General features: G+C 38.0%; 1 long non-coding RNA gene across 1 annotated transcript; it reads right to left on the bottom strand.

Moving 5' to 3' along the window:
- Positions 1–7275: 7275 nt before the first annotated feature.
- Positions 7276–15309, bottom strand: LOC133061461 (uncharacterized). The gene is made up of 3 exons (XR_009693990.1): positions 15256–15309; positions 10054–10089; positions 7276–7834 (listed from the first exon to the last, which is right to left on the bottom strand). It is a non-coding gene; the product is annotated as an uncharacterized LOC133061461 (long non-coding RNA).
- Positions 15310–19545: the final 4236 nt, after the last annotated feature.

Below are 19545 nucleotides of genomic sequence, written 5' to 3' on the forward strand. Positions count from 1 at the left end.
AGGAACAAATGACAACGAAAACACGACAACTCAAAACCTATGGGATGCAGCAAAAGCAGTTCTAAGAGGGAAATTTATAGCAATACAATCCTACCTCAAGAAACAAGAAAACATCAAATAAACAACCTAACTTTACACCTAAAGCAACTGGGAAAAAAAGAAGAAAAAAAAAAAACACACCAAAATTAGTAGAAGGAAGGAAATCATAAAGATCTGAGCAGAAATAAATGAAAAAGAAATGAAAGAAACAATAGTAAAGGTTAATAAAACTAAAAGCTTGTTCTTTGAGAAGATAAACAAAATTGAAAAACGCTTAGCTAGACTTGTCAAGAAAAAAAGAGAGAAGAATCAAATCAACAACATTAGAAATGAAAAAGGAGAGGTTACAGCAGACAATACAGAAATACAAAGGATTACAAGAGACTATTATGGAAAACTATATGGCAATAAAATAGATAACCTGGAAGAAATGGACAGATTCTTAGAAAAGTTCAATCTTCCAAGACTGAACCAGGAGGAAATAGAAGTTATGAGAAATCCAGTTACAAGCACTGAAATTGAAACTGTGATAAAAAAAAAATCTCCCAAAAAACAAAATCCCAGGACCAGATGGCTTCACAGGAGAATTCTATCAAACATTTACAGAAGAACTGATGTCTATCCTTCTAAAACTCTTTCAAAAAATTGTAGAGGAAGGAATACTTCCAAACTCATTCTACGAGTCCACCATCATCCTGATACCAAAACCAAACAAAGACAAAACAAGAAAAGAAAACTACAGGCCAATATCACGGATGAACATAGATACAAAAATCCTCAACAAATTTTAGCAAATGGAAATCAGCAACACATCAAAAAGCTCATACACCATGATCAAGTTGGGTTTATTCCAGGGATGCAAGGATTCATCAATATACAGAAAGCAATCAATGTGATACACCATATTAACAAATTGAAAGATAAAAACCATATAATTATCTCAATAGATGCAGAAAAAGCCTTTGACAATATTCAGCACCTATTTATGATTAAAACGCTTCAAAAAATGGGCATAGAAGGAACCTACTACCTCAACATAGTAAAGGCCATATATGATAAGCCTACAGCAAACATTATTCTCAATGGTGAAAAACTGAAGCATTCCCCCTGAGATCAGGAACAAGACAAGGGTGTCCACTTTCACCACTATTATTCAACATAGTTCTGGAAGTCCTAGCTACAGCAATCAAAGAAGAAAAAGAAACAAAAGGAATCCAGATCAGAAAAGAAGTAAAGCTCTCACTGTTTGCAGATGACATGATACTCTACATAGAAAACCCTAAAGATAGTATCAGATATTTACTAGAGCTAATCAGTGAATTTAGCAAAGTTGCAGGATACAAAATCAATACACAGAAATCATTTGCATTTCTATATACTAACAATGAAAAATCAGAAAGAGAAATTAAGGAATCAATCACATTCACCATTGCAACAAAAAGAATTCAATATCTAGGAATAAACTTACCTAAGGAGACAAAAGAACTGTAGACTGAAAATTATAAGACACTAATGAAAGATGACATAAACAGATGGAGAGATATTCCATGTTCCTTGGTAGGAAAAATCAATATTGTCAAAATGACTATACTACCAAACACAATCTACAGATTTAATGTGATCCCTGTCAAATTACTAATGGCATTTTTCACAGAACTAGAACAAAAAAAATTCACAATTCATAGGGAAACACAAAAGACCCCAAATAGCCAAAGCAGTCTTGAGAAAGAAGAATGGAGCTGGAGGAATCAAGCTTCCTGACTTCAGGTTATACTACAGAGCAACAGTCATCAAGACAGTATGTTACTGGCACAAAACAGAAACATAGACCAAGGGAACAAGATAGAAAGCCCAGAAATAAACCCATGCACCTATGGGTACCTTATTTTTGACAAAGGAGGCAAGACTATACAATGGGACAAAGACAGCCTCTTTGATAAATGTTGTTGGAAAAACTGGACAGCTACATGCAAAAGAATGAAATTAGAAAACCTCCTAACACCATACACAAAGATAAACTCAAAATGGATTAAATACCTGAATGGAAGACCAGAAACTATAAAACTCTTATAGGAAAACAGAGGCAGAACACTCGATGACAAATCAAAGGAAGATCCTCTATGACCCACTTCCTAGAGTAACGGAAAGAAAAACAAAAGTAAACAATTAGGACATGATTGAACTAAAAAGCTTTTGCACAGCAAAGGAAACTATATCAAGGTGAAAGACAGCCCTCAGAATGGGAGAAAATAATAGCAAATGAAACAACTGACAAAGGATTAATTTCCAAAACATACAAGCAGCTCATACAACTCAATACCAGAAAAACAAACAACCCAATCAAAAAGTGGGAAAAAGACCTAACCAGACATTTCTCCAAGGAAGACATACAGATGGCTAACAAACACATGAAAAGATGCTCAACACCACTCATTTTTAGAGAAATGCAAATCAAAACTACAATGAGATATCACCTCACACCAGTCAGAATGGCCCTCATCAAAAAGTCTACAAACAATAAATGCTGGAAAGGGTGTGGAGAAAAGGGAATACTCTTGCACTGTTGGTGGGTATGTAAATTGATACAGTTACTAGGGAAGATGGTGTGGAGATTCCTTAAAAAACTAGCAATAAAACCACCATATGACCCAGAAATCCCACTCTGAGGCCTATACCCTGAGGAAACCAAAATTGAAAGAGACACATGTATCCCAATGCTCACTGCAGCACTATTTACAATAGCTAGAACATGGAAGCAATCTAGATGTCCATTGACAGATGAATGGATAAAGATTTTGTAGTATATATACACAGTGGAATATTAGCCATAAAAAGGAACACATTTGAGTCAGTTTCTAATGAGGTGAATGAACCTAGAACCTATTATACAGAGTGAAGTGAGTCAGAAAGAGAAAGATAAATACCGTATTCTAACACATATACACAGAATCTAGAAAAATGGTACTGAACAGTTTATTTACAGGGCAACAATGGAGAAATAGACATAGAAAATAGGCTTGTGGACATGGGCAGAGCAGAGGGGAGGGTGAGATGTATGGAAAGAGTAACATGAAAACTTATATTAACATATGTAAAATAGATAGCCAACAGGAATTTGACATATGGTCAGAAAACTCAAACAGGGGCTCTGTATCAACCTAGAGGGGTGGGATGGGGAGGGAGATGGGAGGGAGGTTCAAAAGGGAGGGGATATATGTGTACCTATGACTGATTCATGTTGAGGTTTGACAGAAAACAGCAAAATTCTGTAAAGCAATTACCCTTCAATAAAAAAATAATTAAAAAAAAAAGAACAGTTAGAATGGTTATAATCCAAGACCAACTGCTGACAAGGATGTGGAGCAAAAGGAACTCTCATTTATTGCTGATGAGAATTAAGAAATGTTATTTTGCTATTTAGCGATTTTTGAAGACAGTTTAGTAATTTCTTACAAAACAAACTCTTACCATACAACCCATCCATCGTGCTCCTTTACCTGCACATGAATTTTTTTTAGCAGTTTTATTCATAGTTACCAAAATGTGAAAGCCACTATTATGTCCTTCTATAGGTCAATGAACAAACTTACATTTAAACTAAAAAATATTATTCCACAATAAAAAGAAATGATCTATGAAGCCACAAAAAGAAACAGAGGAACATTAACTGCATACTGCCAAGTGAAAGAAGACAATCTGAAAAGGCTCATACTCTGTAATTCCAACGACATGAAATCTCAGAAAACATATGATCTTTCTATGGAGACAATTAAAAGGTCAGTGGTTGTTGCAGGTTTGAGGCGAGGAAGGAAAGCATAGGTCGAGCAGAGGGGATTTTTAGAGCAGTAAATAGAGCAATAAAACTGTTTAGCATGATATGGTAATGGCGGATACAAATAATGATACACTTGTCCAAACCTTTAGAAAGCATCTCACAAAGTTTGAACTCCAATAAATTATGGACTTCAGTTGATAATGATGTGTAAATATTGGTTCATCAATATACCAACATTGATACACAAGGCTTGGGATACATGTGGATGGTGGGGAGGCTGTGTATTTTGGGGAGAGGGAGGCAGGCATATGGGAACTCCCTGGACTTCCTGCTCAGTTTTGCTGTGACCTTGTAACTGCTCTAAAAAATAAAGTCTATTGAGAAATATGTGAATCATTCATAACCCAAGTATTTTTTGGCTCCAGCAGGTGCAGAAACTGCCAGACAGAGCACACGCCATCTCAGCATCGACAGCACAAAACACAGAGGGTTACCTTAGAGCACTTCCTCACAGGCCAAAGGGGACTTTCTACTTTGCTTGTTTCTACAACTGCTGGAAGAAAACATTCAGTACTTTGGAGGTCCAGGGACAGTCAAAGGAGACAGCTGTGGGCCAGCTTCCAGAGAAGCCTTACAAAAGCATGGCAGCATCCAGACTTCTCGTTCCCAGGGCTGCACCAGCATCATGTGGTTGCCAAGGAAGCCAGATGGAGGACAGACCTGCTGTCACCCGGCGTCCTGCCCTCTCCCCATTTGGTGGCTCACCTGCCCCGGACCGGACGGTGTTGATGTGTTCCTGTTTTAGTTTGTATCTTTCACACTTTTCTAGAGCATTTGTCACACACAACAAGAAAATCTGCTGTCATCTGCCTTTTCCAAGTCTCTAGGTCAGCGGTTTTCAACCTCGACTACACATTGAAATCACCTGGGGAGACTGAAAAGTTTAAGACTACCTTTGGCGTCCCATATGAAGGTTACAGGTTTGAGGCCTTGTACTAAGGCCAACTCTGGAAGTGACTGAGCCCCACTGTGTGTGTGTGGGGGGGGGGGGGGGTGCTCATTAGTTTAGTGCTGTCTGACTCTTTGCGACCCCATGGACTGTAGCCCACCAGGCTCCTCTGTCCGTGGAATTTTATAGGCAAGAATGCTGGAGAGGGTTGCCATTTCCTACTCCAGAGGATCTTCCCAGCCCAGGGATAAATCCCACAAGTCCCATTGTAACCATTGCCAAAAACCCCCTGCTTCTTACTGGCCAGCTCCGTTACCCCTATTAGGCAAAAATACCCACTCTGGTACTCACCCTATAGCACCCTGACCAGTCACCAAGGATGATGCCATCTTTCCAGCAAGAATTTTCTTTGTTTAGAGGCTATAAAAATTGGCTACTAGCCCACCCACGAAAAGCATTGGTTTTCCCTTGAGCTTGCCTGCTGTTCTAACAGTCAACTCTCTCTGACCTGTTAGGAAGTTGGCCCACTGTGCTCCCAGTGCCTACATTATCTCTGCTCTTTTTTCTTAGTAAATTCACTTTCTGTAATACTCTGCCCCTGGAAATTTTCTTTCAAGGGCTCTCCAACTGGACTACTACAACACTACCTCAGCCCCAGCTGCTGAGATCCTAATTTGATTGGTCAGGGTCTGAGTTCCCAGGTGATTCTAATATGCAATCAAGTTTGAAAATTACTAGTCTCAGTCCCTGGGGTTCACACAGGCTCTCACACTCCAGCAAGTTCCACCCCAGCACACACAAGAAGGCTCTGAGTTCAGTTGCTCAGTCATGTCCAGCTCTTTGTGACCCCATGGACTGCAGCTGGCCAGGCTTCCCTGTACCTCACCAACTCCTGGAGCTTGCTCAAACTCATGTCCATTGAGTTGGTGATGCCATCCAACTATCCGTTCCCTGACTAGAAGGCTCTAGGGAACATTTTTTTAGTCAATGTGTTCATTAATTGTCATGGATAAGTATTGTGTAAACTGGATACTAGGAAACTACATACACTTCCCTCAAAGAGCTCAGTATAAAAAGTGTCATCAATCTGAACACCTCTCACATTACAGGACTAGGTTACAGGGTCACTATTTATGGTGACAGTTTGTAGAGACTCTATTTGACACATCTCTGCCTTGGCTCCAGGGCTCTGTCAGCCAGAAGGAGGAGGGGGCCTCTCTGTAATTCACCCCTAGGTGCCACACAAGCTAGGTGGGGTGCCAGCCTCCTGCATGGGGACCTGAGCTAGGCGCTGGTACCATGCCTGGCACATGGGGGTGCTCCATATTATTCATGGAGAGACTACAATGGGCTGCACAGAAGGGCTCAGGGGAGGGGATGCATTCTGTCTACAGGGATGAGGTGAGAAAGTGTGAAGAGGCTAAGGCTGAGATGAACCTTGAGGGAGGGCATGCCTGGTGGAGAGACAGGTGACAAGCATCTCCCCAGGACATGTTGACCTACAGAGTGGAGAGTGGGTTTTGAGGCATTTCTATCTGCCGGAGTGCCGCATGGAGGGGCTGCATGAAGTGGACAAGGGAGAAACTGTGAGGGGCTTGTGATGGAGTAGGGACTTGTACCCACTGGGGAGCAGTGGGAGGATTTTCAACTCCCATAGCACAATCAGATCCTGGTTCCTTCAATTACACTGGTGGCTGTGTGCAAAAAAATTTAGGGACCATTGGGATCACCAAAAATGCCAACTCAAAATTAGAAAGGCCCTTAAAGTCCTTTAGATGTAAAGAACAGACTTTTGCACTCTGTGGGAGAAGGAGAGGGTGGGATGATCTGAGAGAATAGCATTGAAACATGTATATTATCATATGTGAAACAGATCGCCAGTCCAGGTTTGATGCATGAGACAGGGTGCTCAGGACCAGAGCACTGGGATGACCCTGAGGGATGGGATGGGGAGGGAGGTGGGAGGAGGGTTCAGGATGCGGCACACATGTACACCCATGGCTGATTCCATGTGAATGTATGGCAAAAACCACTACAATATTGTAAAATAATTAGGCTCCAATTAAAATAAATAAATTAATTTAATAAAATAAATAAATAAAAAGATAAACCATGTTCTTTGATGAGAAGATTTAATATCACAAAGAATCATCTCTCTAAATTAAATTAGAATACACAGGATTTACTATGTTGGAATTTTATAAAATAATCAAAAGCTTGTTTGTAAAAAGAAATTAACAAGAATAGGCAGGGACATTATGAAAAAGAATAGTGTGAGGACTTGCCTTATTGGATGTCATTATATTAAATTGCTAATATCATTATGTGTGTGTGTGTGTGTGTGTGTGTGTGTGTGTGTGTGTGTAATAACATAAAATAAAGGTGGTACTTGAATGGTAAAGTTAAAAAAAGAAAAAAACACCTGTACACTCCCATGATTTAAAACCCTTGAGTGGTCCTAAGGAATATAACATTTGAAGTCATTTAATTAAAAAAAAAAAAAAAAAACCATGAAGAAAGGGATCATGAGATGCTTTCTTGTTAAATCCTTTAATCTCAAGTTGGGTTTGCTGATTTTAAGTTGTAGCCAGCTGTTCTGAACAGCCTTTATATCTGAAATAGAAGTGTCTTTTGTCTCCACAATGAGAATTCTTGATGGATAACAGGATTCGTAAGGACTTAAGAGAATATACAATTCCAAAGAATATATTGCATGTTTAGTAGAAAGCTTTCCAATCACCAGGAAGATTGAGACACTTTTAGTATAAAAAATTAGGACTGTGTGCCAGAACTTGACTGTACACAGATGAGCTATATCCAGTGTCCCTGACTCCTTGAAATGCCACTGGAAACTGACCAAAAAATTGTCCTGCTGCTTGAAAGAACTCTGATATGGTAATATCTGGTCACTGTATTCTACAGTCAAGGGCATAACACATTAGAAGGCCACTGGATCTTAATCCTTGACTTAAAGTTGGTCATCAATAATGTCGACATTGTCTTCTGCTCAGACATGATTCACATCTGCATTTTTCAAAATTTGAACATTAGAGCCCCTCAGTGGAATCACACTGCAAAAAGAATAACATGAATAAGAGAAAAGCAGACCACTTCTCAAGTATGAGCAACACAGTTGTTTATGTTGAGGCACACTGGGTATTTGCATTTCCCAGAGCTCCATTCACAAGCCTATGAAATGCAGAGAAGCTTCAAGAGTTGTAAACATGAAGTTGCAGGAAAGTCTGTGTGATAGGGAGGTAGAAACCCTCAGCAGTCATTTCAAAAAACTCAAGACTGGTCTCCTTCAAGAGACTCATGTAACAGAATACAAAAATGGAAAAATCTAAGAAAACTAATATAAGACGTCAAACTGAAGTACTAAACCAGGATGCACATTCTCAAAGATGGCCAGGAAATGGTTTGGCTGGGTTTTTTTCCCAACTATGGACTGCAACTCTTTAGCGAGGGTAATTTAGTCATCTATATCCTGTATTTAAGAAAAATATATATCAGTATACAAAATATAAGAGCATACTGGATATAGTAAAATAGGATTATTTCACATAAGTCTATACTGGATCATGGAATCAGAAATCTTTCTGTGTCTTAATGGTGAGAATTAGAAAGCCACGGTTTATACGATCTGTATACCATGTACGCTCACACATCAAGTGTATGAAAAGGTCATTTGTGGAGCTTTCATACAACTATATTTTTTTAGAATTTGTACACAGTCACTATTTTTATTACCTAAGTCTGCCCAGAAATGATATAAAATGCACTGAAACCTTCACTCAGTTATGATCTTTAAACAGATTAGTCATATATGTGTGAAAACAGTTTAAATGTTAGTAGCTCAAAATGAGTCAGCGTGATATAGCTTCCCAAAAAATAACATCATGAGGAAATGCTCCTTTTTGTTTTGTTTTGCTTTTTTTTCTATAATATACAATATTTTCTAAAATAAGTATTTTCTAACTAGGTGATGAAAGGTGAAACTTTAATAAAAGTTAACAGTAAAAGGACAAAAATGAACTATAAGGATGCTATCTTCCATGCTTTTCTTCTCATAGAGAATATATTTTTCATACATTTTTGGAATCAGTCAAAAACTTCAAGAAATCTGTGTTTTTGACTCTAATAGGCCTAAGATGGAGTCTTTTACCTGCTCTGTGATGTGACCTTGGATGTCACTTAACATCTCTAATCCTGTTTTCTAATCTGTAAACTGAGAATAATACTAGTTCCTATCTCACAGGTTTATTGCTATGAAGGGCATGACTGCAATAATAAAAGCCAGCATCGATGGAACACTCGCAATATGCTGGGGATTATTCAAGGCGTGTTCTGTGGACTGGCTCATGTGATTAACTCAGACATAGGAAAGGCTGTGTACAAATATCCAAAGAAAGAGAACTAGGAATAATGGATGACGGACTAAGAGGGGTGGATTTTATCAAAGAAAAACCTTTCTTAAAGCCCAAACTGGACCAGATGCTGCAGGCTGTTTAGATTTGGAAGTAAGTAGTGGTTTCCCACCTTTACAGGTGTTTGGGAAAATGACTACAGGGATGCATAGAGAGGAGTTAACTTTTCATTAGGAAGTGGAGTATATTTGTACAACTGTAAATTCAAATGCCTATGAGAACACGCAACTAATTGATCAGAGCAGGCTGGGGTGGAGCCACAGGGAGTGGTGGGAACCATGGAGAGCTGGAGGCACGTCCCTACCCGCTGCCTTTGTGCATCTTCAGCCTGGAGCTGTCCTCCTCCAGATCTCTGCAGAGCTGCCTTCTGCTCCTTTGGGGCTCACTCACATAACCTATTGCCCTGCTACTCTAGTCCCCATGGTATTTCTGTGCAAGTTCTAAAAGTATACTGTTTATTCATTTATGTTTTCTGTTTCTTTTGCTCATCTCTTTGGAATAGGCATCTAATATACATTCAATAAACAAAGTACTGAATGAAACCAAATAACGTACCAAACAACCCATTCTCATGGCCCATCAAAAAAAAAAAAAAACCCTGCAAATTATTTCTTGCTCTTTGAGGTCTGGTTTCAGGTGCTGTTTCTGTAGCAGTTCTAGCACATTTGCAGAGAATACAGAGATGCTAAAATCATCACTGGAAGGTTGAAAAGCCGTGGAGGTTCTCTATATACTAGATTTTTCATGATCCAGAGTATAAAATGGGGAGTTCAGAAGGAATAGAGGAAGGAGAGAGACAGAGAAATTTTTACTAGAGTAAGAATTGTTAAAAGAGTCATTGACACAAACCATTTAAAACTTACCATTGTAGCTCCAACTTATTACCCAAGAATAAATTCCTAAATTGGGGAAGAAATAAAGAGAAAATTAAACATGTAAGCCAAGGAGTTCATGAGATGTTTTTTCCAAACAAGTATTTTATTTCTGTTATTACTTCAATATGAATAAAATCTGTACAAATCTCAAAGCCTGACAAATTAATTAAGAAGAAAGAATATTTTTTTAATTTATTTTTAGAAAGAATATATTTAAAAAGAAAGAGAAAGAAAATAATTGTGGATCCTTTCCTTGACAACTCCAGGTAACTTTTTTTTGAATCTAGGAGCCAAATAAGCCCCTTAATGTAAAGCATCACATATTTATGAAAGATTTAGTGTATTTACCCACATGTCATAGCTTACTTTAATGCCATTATATTTCACTGTAAAAAAAAAAAAGTGGGAGATTGTGTTTCTCTCATAGATGACAGGTTTTAAACACACACACTCAACTGGTAGGAGGAAACCAGGAGACTTTGGATGATTGCCTTGCGAAAACCTTCATTCTCCTCCTGGCCCTGATATCATGTACCCTCCCAATATCTCACTGCTTCTTCTATTAAGTGGGTGTTGTAAAACCCTCAATAGTTTCACCCCCTATAGGGACAGAAATTGGTCTTGAGGGGAGGGGAAAATGAAGAGTGAGCAAATCTTATATATTATACTGCTTTGTTGACTTCCAAATTCCAGCTCTACCCAACCAATTCTTAATTCTCCATATTTAATTTCTCCTATGGAGAATTTAAATAACATGTTTCTCTTTATGGGACAATAAGAGAAAGAAAAAAGAATAATGTAAGAACCAACCAAGAAAATTACATGAAATTGAAATCATGTGGAATGTAGGGTTATAGGCAGGTTAGATCAAGAATACTCTTGTGGGCACAGTCCTGAGGTGACTTACTTTTACTAATCATGAATACCAAAACTGTGAGGAATAATACCGAGAATGTAACAGATATTCTAATAGAGACTCCCTTGTTGATGCATATCCAAGTATCTTGTGTCAGTGTCACAGCCTAAGGAAATATCAGCAGATTAAAAGAAAAAAATAATCATGTTAGAATTATGAGTAGAAAACATTTTTGGAAACAATGCACCCTGACATATTTATCTTATTGGCCCTTGGCTAGTTTTGGATTATGAGGGGTGAGACCAAATGATCTGAAGTTATAGCCATATGGTGAAATTCTAAGACAACTTAAAATTCAAAATGTATTTGGGATGGTAGAAATGTTGTATATTTTGCAACATACACTATATGTATGTTGTATATACATATGTAAATGTACTTAAAGAAGTCTATGCATTTGTCAAAACTGAAACTCTAAGCTTCAAATGAATATGCATTATTAAATGTATTTTTAAATGTATTGATAAGGTATTTCCATAAATAAGGGGGCTTCCCTGGTGGCTCAGACAGTAAAGCATCTGCTTACAATGCAGGAGACCTGGGTTGGAATACAGGAGATCCCTGGGTTGGGAAGATCCCTTGGAGAAGGACATGACAACAAATGCCAGTATTCTTGCCTAGAGAATTCCATGAACAGAGAAGCCTGGAGGGCTACAGTCCAAAAAGTCACAAAGAGTGAGACACAACTGAGCAAGCAACAGTAGCCACTTTCATAAACAATCCTCTTATTAGAATGCAGCAACAATTTCTGTTCCTATATAAACTGATGTGGTATTATTCAATGTTATCTGAATGTGTTCAATTTTTTAATTTGGCTCTTGATTCAACACTTTTTTTTTTCCAGGAGAACTCAAGATAATATCTATGGGTTCATAAATGGACTTGAAAGTGGCTGCTCAGATGTATGGCTCTGCTTAACAATTAAAATGCTGAGCAATTGAAGAAAATACAGTTTATTTGAATATCCTAGTGTGGTTCATAAGGGATCATCACCTCTTGAAATAAACCCAAAATACACCAGGCATCATGCTCTGCCCCTTTACATAGCTTAACTCTAAATCTAAAGAGTTCCCACTGGTAGGATGTTAATAGAAACAAAGTGAATGGTCAGAGAAAGATTTAAGCCTCATGTCTCTTCCTGCATAAGAGGTTAAACTCTAGAGTCAGAATCCCAGCTCTTTTACTCAGTTGCTGTGTGACCCTGGACAAGTTATTTAGCCTCTCTGAATCTCTGTTTCTCTGTCTGTCAAATGTAAATTGAAGAAGGTACTTGGGTAAGGTACACTGGGTATTTCCTGATAAAAACTAATAGGAATAGAGAAGAGGGTAACTTAGCATTTGACTTGTCCTTGCCTAAAGGGGAAAAGGCCAGTGTCTTGGAAGGGAAAAGTTGTCTTATCACCTTATTTGTGAAGGTGGGACAGTAGTTAGGTGGGACAAAGAGTTACAGGAAGCAGGCTTTGTTTCCTTTTTAAAAATACTATACTAACATAAACACTGCAGGTTCATTTCAGAATGTACAACTCAAGATAAAGAAAGGAGCACAAAAATAAAACATAAACTCAACATCCAGAAACAACCACTATTAGTATTTTTCATTACATACTCTTTCAGGACTTTATTCTTCTAGTGCTTTTCTTAACAGAGACAGTGACGATGTTAAATATACAGTATATATAACGTTTAACAAGTTAGCTTTTTCACTTAACAATTGACACTGTCTTCTTAAGTTAGTAATTCACTGCAGTGGCAACATTATTAATGGCAATAAGTGAGCATCCTTAACTGACTAAAGTAATTAATCCCTTATCACTGAACATTTAGAGTGTTTATAACACCTTCATAATTATAAATAGCACCAATGGACATCTTTTCTTACACATTCTCACATATTTGTACAATTCTCTCCTTAAGAGAGAGTTCAGGAAGTTGATCTACTGGGTTAAAATGTATGCTGCTTGGCTTTAGGACATCTGGGAGACACCTTAACATCTTCAGAGTCAAGATACAAAAAGTCCAAGATTTTGCTACCGCCTAGTGTGAACTGATTTCTACTTGCTGCTAAACATACCTGTCCTGCAGGTAACTGAGTTTAAGAACAATCCCAGCATTCAGAATTCTTTTAAATCCAGGGTGAATCTGGATATTCAGGAGCATAACAGTCAGTTACACAGTGGCACTTCTGCTATTTAACAGGCATAAACAAATTCAGCCCATATCCATCAGACCAATCAGTGCCCATACCATCAGAGTGGTTAGAATCTTTCATATCATTCCTGTGTGGTGGTTTCTCATTGTCACTAAGGTATGCAACATAATGCCATCTACCCTCACACTAAATAATCCCACTTTTCCTGAACTTGACTTTCACTTACAATGGCTATGCTGCAATTACTCACCACTTATGATCAGGATTACTTTCATTCCTGAATCTCTTCATTTGTGTTGCTTCTAAGAGTTATTTGCATATAGTGAAAGGAAAGTTCTTTCACTCAAGGAAGCCAAAAGATCCTACTGGTAAATTATTGTAACTTACTCACAAAGATGAAGCTTTGATGAACATCCTGAGCTTTTTCTCAAGCTAACTGTGGAAAAGTGTGAGAACATACTACAGAATCACAAAGTTGTTCAAGACCTTAGTATCTTAATAAGGCATCATATGGTAAGGTTTACATATAGAAAGATTTAGCAGTGCCTCAAAAATTCTCTATAGGAGAACAATAAGGTTGGAAAAGGACATTAGGGGTCCTATGTTTAAGCAAGCAAACTTTCATTTACATAATATTTTTAGTTTGGATGGCCCCCATCCCACCACATCAACTCAAGGTATGTTATTTCTCTAACAGTGATTAAAATCTTCCTTGATAGTATCTGATTATCTGTGAATTACTTCACTCTTTTGTTGTTAATTTTTTTGGTCAGGAGAAAGTCTGTACTGCGTGTGTGAAGAGGGGGAAGGTAGATTAAAATATCCCTTTTCAGGTATTTCTAACAAACTAGTACATCTATATAAACTTCTAAAATTAATGAATGCTTTAATCAATGAAAGCATTGCTATTTATGAGTCAAACTCTTTTCTTCCTTTACTTTGTGAATGAGAAAGAATCAATTGTGAACAAGACTTACAATAATACTCTCTAAATGTAACTTGCTTCCAAGGAAACATACAAGTGAATCAGGCTAATAAAGCAGTAAGGAATATGCTTACACTTCCATTGCAATGCCAAAGGGGATCTGGAGACTGTCACTGTGCCATTTTCATCTGCTCAGCAAAATACTGAAGTTTCACTGTAAACCAAATACATTCACAGGCCTTCTGGTAATGAGTGAAAAGTTTAATAATCATATGGCCGAATGCTGTAGGCATTGCAAGAGTTATACCAAATTAATAATATTTACTAACTTAAAATCAATGGTTAAGAAGGTTATGCTTTTTAACCATTTTATCATGAGCCTTTCCAAAATGAACCTTTTTTTTTTTTTCCTTCCTTAACTGTGAAAATGCATGTTCATGGGAAGTTTACATACAGTTTTAGGGGAGTCATAGTAGCTCAGACGCAGAACTAGGTTAAAAATGACCACTTATAGGTAGATAAAGTAAGGAAATGGCAAATCCTAAAGAAGAAAATGGCAACCTATTCCAGTATTCTTGCCTGGAGAATCTCATGGACAGAGGAGCTGATGGGATACAGTTCATGGGGTCTCAAAGAGTCAGACATGACTGAGTGACTAAGCACAGCACAGGTAGAAATCAATTTTTTCATGACAGCTAAGAAACTGCCAGCGAGTGCTCAGAGGCCATTACACACCCAAAGAACAGAACCACTGTTTTCAAAATGGATGTTAAATTAGTTTTACATTCAAAACATGAATGAAATGTACCAAGATACCTCAAACAGGAGGCATCTAAGTCCTACATTACATGCCAGCTTACCCATTGATCCAAACTTGCTTTAGAAAATACGTTACATCAGCCCCAAGGCCAGTGTATCTTAAACGACGTAATACCCCAGTATGAAAAGATATTATAGCATGAAGTTTTGATGTGCAAATTTTAGTAATGTTTTGAAATATCTGTTTTGTCATATAGAACATATACTGTTGGACATCATAAGCAACTATAGGTCAAATACAGGATTCTCTTTTTGCTGATTATCTAGCATATACAAAGCTCTTTATACATGCTTATACCAATTTCCTCAATCCCATTTTAGAGATGAGAATACTGACCTGAAATGGTTAAACAAGGTGTTCAGGAAAGAAACAGAAGTTACCTGTTGAGCAAGAGTGTGATGATGAGCCTGCTATACTGGTTTCATGTGTTATGGTAGGCAGGTTTTCTGCTGTCTGCGTTGGAAAAGATAAAGAAGGTACGGGAATGATAAGAATGGAAGAATGGTATACAATTATGGAGGAAATTTTCCACCTCCAACAAAAATAAAACACAAAGCTAAAATCAGAAATTATCCTTCAAATCTTTCTTAGAGAAATATCAAATAACCTTGAGGCATTACAGTGACATGTAGGTATTTCATCATCATGAATAAATTTGATCTAGACAATGACCTGGAAAGCCTACCAACAGACAGAATTATTTCACTTTTTATACTCCTAGGATCCCACAGACAAGACCCCTAAGGTCTACAACAGTGCATTGTAATCAGGACTCGCAATTAAACTTTTATTCATACTAATGACATTTCACTTTTGTGGAGAATAGCCTGCATTAATCCACACTCCTCCCTTCACAAGGAACCCAATCTGGATTTGCTGACCTTATTCAAGTTCCTAACTATCCATCCACACGTCTTTCCAGGGAGATGCACACATTGACCAGCACAGAAAACATACTAAAATTATTCAATTCCTTGAGGTCCCTTCCAGGTAATAGTACTGTCCAATGTCTGAGTCTTGGTAATGAGCCACGAAGCAATGTCCCTGGTACCCTGGCTCCTTCTGCAGTTGTGTTCTGGTCACTCCTTTCATAAGAATGATTTCCTATATTATCTGACTAATCTTCCACTTCTCAACAAAAAGCTTCAGTAAGAATTCTCAGAGCTATATTTCCTTTTCCCGTCTTGAAATCTCTTCTTTATTTTCCATCAGACCTCTCACCTTACCTTAAGAGTTGACCCCTTGCCTCTTAATAAGATCTTTATATCTCTTCCTCTGAGAGTGCCACCGAGTTTTAGAGCTGGGCTTTTCTTATTGCCCCTCATTGGTCTTCCTCTTTCCACTTCCTCACCATGGACTTCACATTTCAGCATCACCTCTTCTCTTATTCTGAGCTGTCTTTTGTTTGTGTGTGTGTGTTTCTTGGTCATTTCTTTTGTTTGTTTTTAATTTTTACAATGTTGAGTTGGCTTCCTCTAGACAGCAACACAGATCAGCCACAACCACACACACCCCCTCCCTCCTGAGCCGCATCCCTCACCCGTCCCACCCTCTGTGTCATCACACGGTGCAGGACTGGGCTCGCTGTGTTCTACAGCAACTTCTCCCCAGCACTCCATGCCCCACATGATAGTGCACATATGTCAGTACTACTTCATCCATTCGTCCCACTCTCTTCCTCCCCAGCTTGTGCCACAAGCCCATTCTCTACTTCTGCATCTCCTTTCTTTCCCTGCAAATAGCTCATCAATACTATATTTCTAGATCCCATATATATGTGTAAACATTCAATATTTGTCTTTCTCTTTCTGACTTACTTCACTCTGTATAACAGGCTTAGGTTCTTCTACCTCATTAGAACTGACTCAAATTCATACTATTTATGACTAATATTCCATTGTATATATGTATAACATCTTCTTTATCTACTCATCTGTCGATGGACATCTAGTTTGCTTCCATGTCCTGGCTATTGTAAATAGTGCTGAAATCAACATTGGGGTACACGTTTCTTTTATTTTTTTTTCCATTTATTTTTATTAGTTGGAGGCTAATTACTTTACAATATTGTAGTGGTTTTTGTCATACATTGACATGAATCAGCCATGGATTTACATGTATTCCCCATCCTGATCCCCCCTCCCACCTCCCTCTCCACCCGATTCCTCTGGGTCTTCCCAGTGCACCAGGCCCGAGCACTTGTCTCCTGCAATACTGTGGTTTTCTCAGAGTATATTCTCAGTAGTGGGGTTGCTGGGTCATATGGTAGATTTATTCCTAGTTTTTAAAGGAATCTCCAAGGTAATGGCTTTTTAATTATGTTTTTGCTTTCTCCTAATTCTCAAATTTATAACAGGATATGACTCTCTTTAGGAACTAAGGACAGGACAATAAAAGAAAATCAGATGATCAGAGTCTTCATTCCTCTTAAATCTGTGCAAAAGAACTCTTGAGCTTAACTTCTTTCCCTAGTTTGCGTCTTTGTGGGCATTTTTTTCCTTCCCTGTTCCTATGACTTTACTTCCAACTATCACAGAAATACTTTAGGTAACTAGTATGGACAGATGCACAGAGCACGGAGAGGAAATGCATGTAAACATAAATGACCCTGCACTAGATCTGCTAAAGTTTAACTCTAATTTCAACCTCTTCAGGAAACCATCGGTTCAGTTCAGTTCACTCAGTCATGTCCGACTCTTTGTGACCCCATGAACTGCAGCCCAGCAGGCCTCCCTGTCCATCACCAACTCTCGCAGTTTACCCAAACTCATGTCCATTGAGTCATTGATGCCATCCAACCATCTCCAGCAGGATACATATAATACTCAATGAATTATATCCCCCAGGAGGTCATGTGGGCAAATACACTAACACCTTCCTTCTGAAACTCTGCTTTAAACAAAGGCCATAGCTTACACATGTTCCCCAAACCAGGAACACTAATCCATCTACTTCTGTCAGCACAAACTATTAAGAAGCTAAATCAATACTGAGAAAGTCAACAGATGCTGTAGTGTGTTTGCTGCCTGGAACTAAGCTTTTCTTTTTTTTTCCCCACAAACTTTTATGACTCTAAAATCCCAGTTTTAACCTAAAGACCTCTCTTCCAAACTCTGTCCAAAATCTAATCCTTCAGATTTCTCAAGTTGAATACACATATGGTTGAATGGGAGTGAGGGGAAATCAATATGCTCCATCAGACTTTTTTAGCTAAGAGGTTGTGACATTTCTGTTATTCCTCTGGATCTAGAGCTATGTCAGAGAGAATGTTCACTAAAACATTATCCTTTTAATTCTAAAAATAGAATGATTGAATGTAAACATGTCCTCAGAATGAGAAGCTATTTTCCAACCCGTAAGGGAAATTAACTTCCATTTCTATTAAACCAAAACTTTTATTTAACTAAAATTTGAAGCATGAATCATGTAGCCTGAATTGAAAAAACAAACATATGGATTCTAAGTTTCTTAAGTCCTTAGTACTGATGTTTACATTCTCATCAGTATAAATAACATTTCTCTGCTACATAAATAAATTAAAGGATGCTAGCAGCAAAACTATGTAAGTCAGTGACAACCTGGAAAGACAAGGCTTTTCAGTGATGAAGTATGTAAAACTATGTAAGTTACTGACAACCTGAAAAGATAGGGCTTTTCAATATGAAGTCTTTTCCAGTGATGATGTCAGATCAAAAGTTCACCCAGATATAAGCTGTATGTTCATAATAGAAGGCAGAAAAGGCCCAACATCCAAACTAACAGGGACATCTAGACTCAACCATTTTCTAGTCATATGACTGTCAACAATGAGCTTACATTTCATTCCTCAGGCCTCAGGAATACATAATACAATTGAATCACACCTACAATTCATACAGTTGTCATAAGAATTAAGTAGCTTATACTTATAAAACAGTTAGCATGGTTCCTGATACAGGAAACAAAGTAAAATTAACTTCATTGAAATTTTATCCTCAAGTGTTGGCTTCAGTTTCAAAATAAATTACCTGATCTCTATTCAGAACTCCTTGTAAGGACAGAGTCCCATTTACCTGAGCCTGTTCTGGCATTCCACATATTTTCCTCTGAAGTCTATATTCAACTGGGCCAAATTCACTATCATACATAGATATCCAGATCAGTGGTCTGGGTTTCTTTAACTATTGATGAATTCCTTTGAGAATCAGATAAAAGCCATAAGTCCCCCTCATTCTGAAAATGCTTAGACATAAAAAATGTGAATGTAAGAGGGGGCAGGGAGTTTCAGATTTTTGTGAAACCAGGTATGGAAATTTGTTGAGCATCCTTACCCTAGATTGTATTTCTGCCTTAACACATTGCCTCTGAATGGTCTATATCCTCTCCTTTAAAGACTTCTGGGCTGAGAAGCACATCTGCTTACCTGGTTGGAAGTCCTTTGTGGGTGATGGCATTAAAAAAGCAGTGGTAGAGGGCCTCATTTCTCTGGAGCAGTGATGACTATTGTGGTTGTTACAGTAGTGGGGTTCCTTGTTGGAGTTGTGGTGGTTGTCGTTTTTGGAGTAATTGTGGTAGTTGTTGAACTATTCCAGGTTGCAGTTGGAGTAATAGTGGTGGTCGTTGTTGGAATGATTGTGGTTATCATCATTCTCATACATACTCCATGTATGTATCATCATTCTCATCAACAT

The sequence above is a fragment of the Dama dama genome, chromosome 9 (genome assembly GCF_033118175.1).
Source record: "Dama dama isolate Ldn47 chromosome 9, ASM3311817v1, whole genome shotgun sequence".
NCBI classification, from domain to species: domain Eukaryota; kingdom Metazoa; phylum Chordata; class Mammalia; order Artiodactyla; family Cervidae; genus Dama; species Dama dama.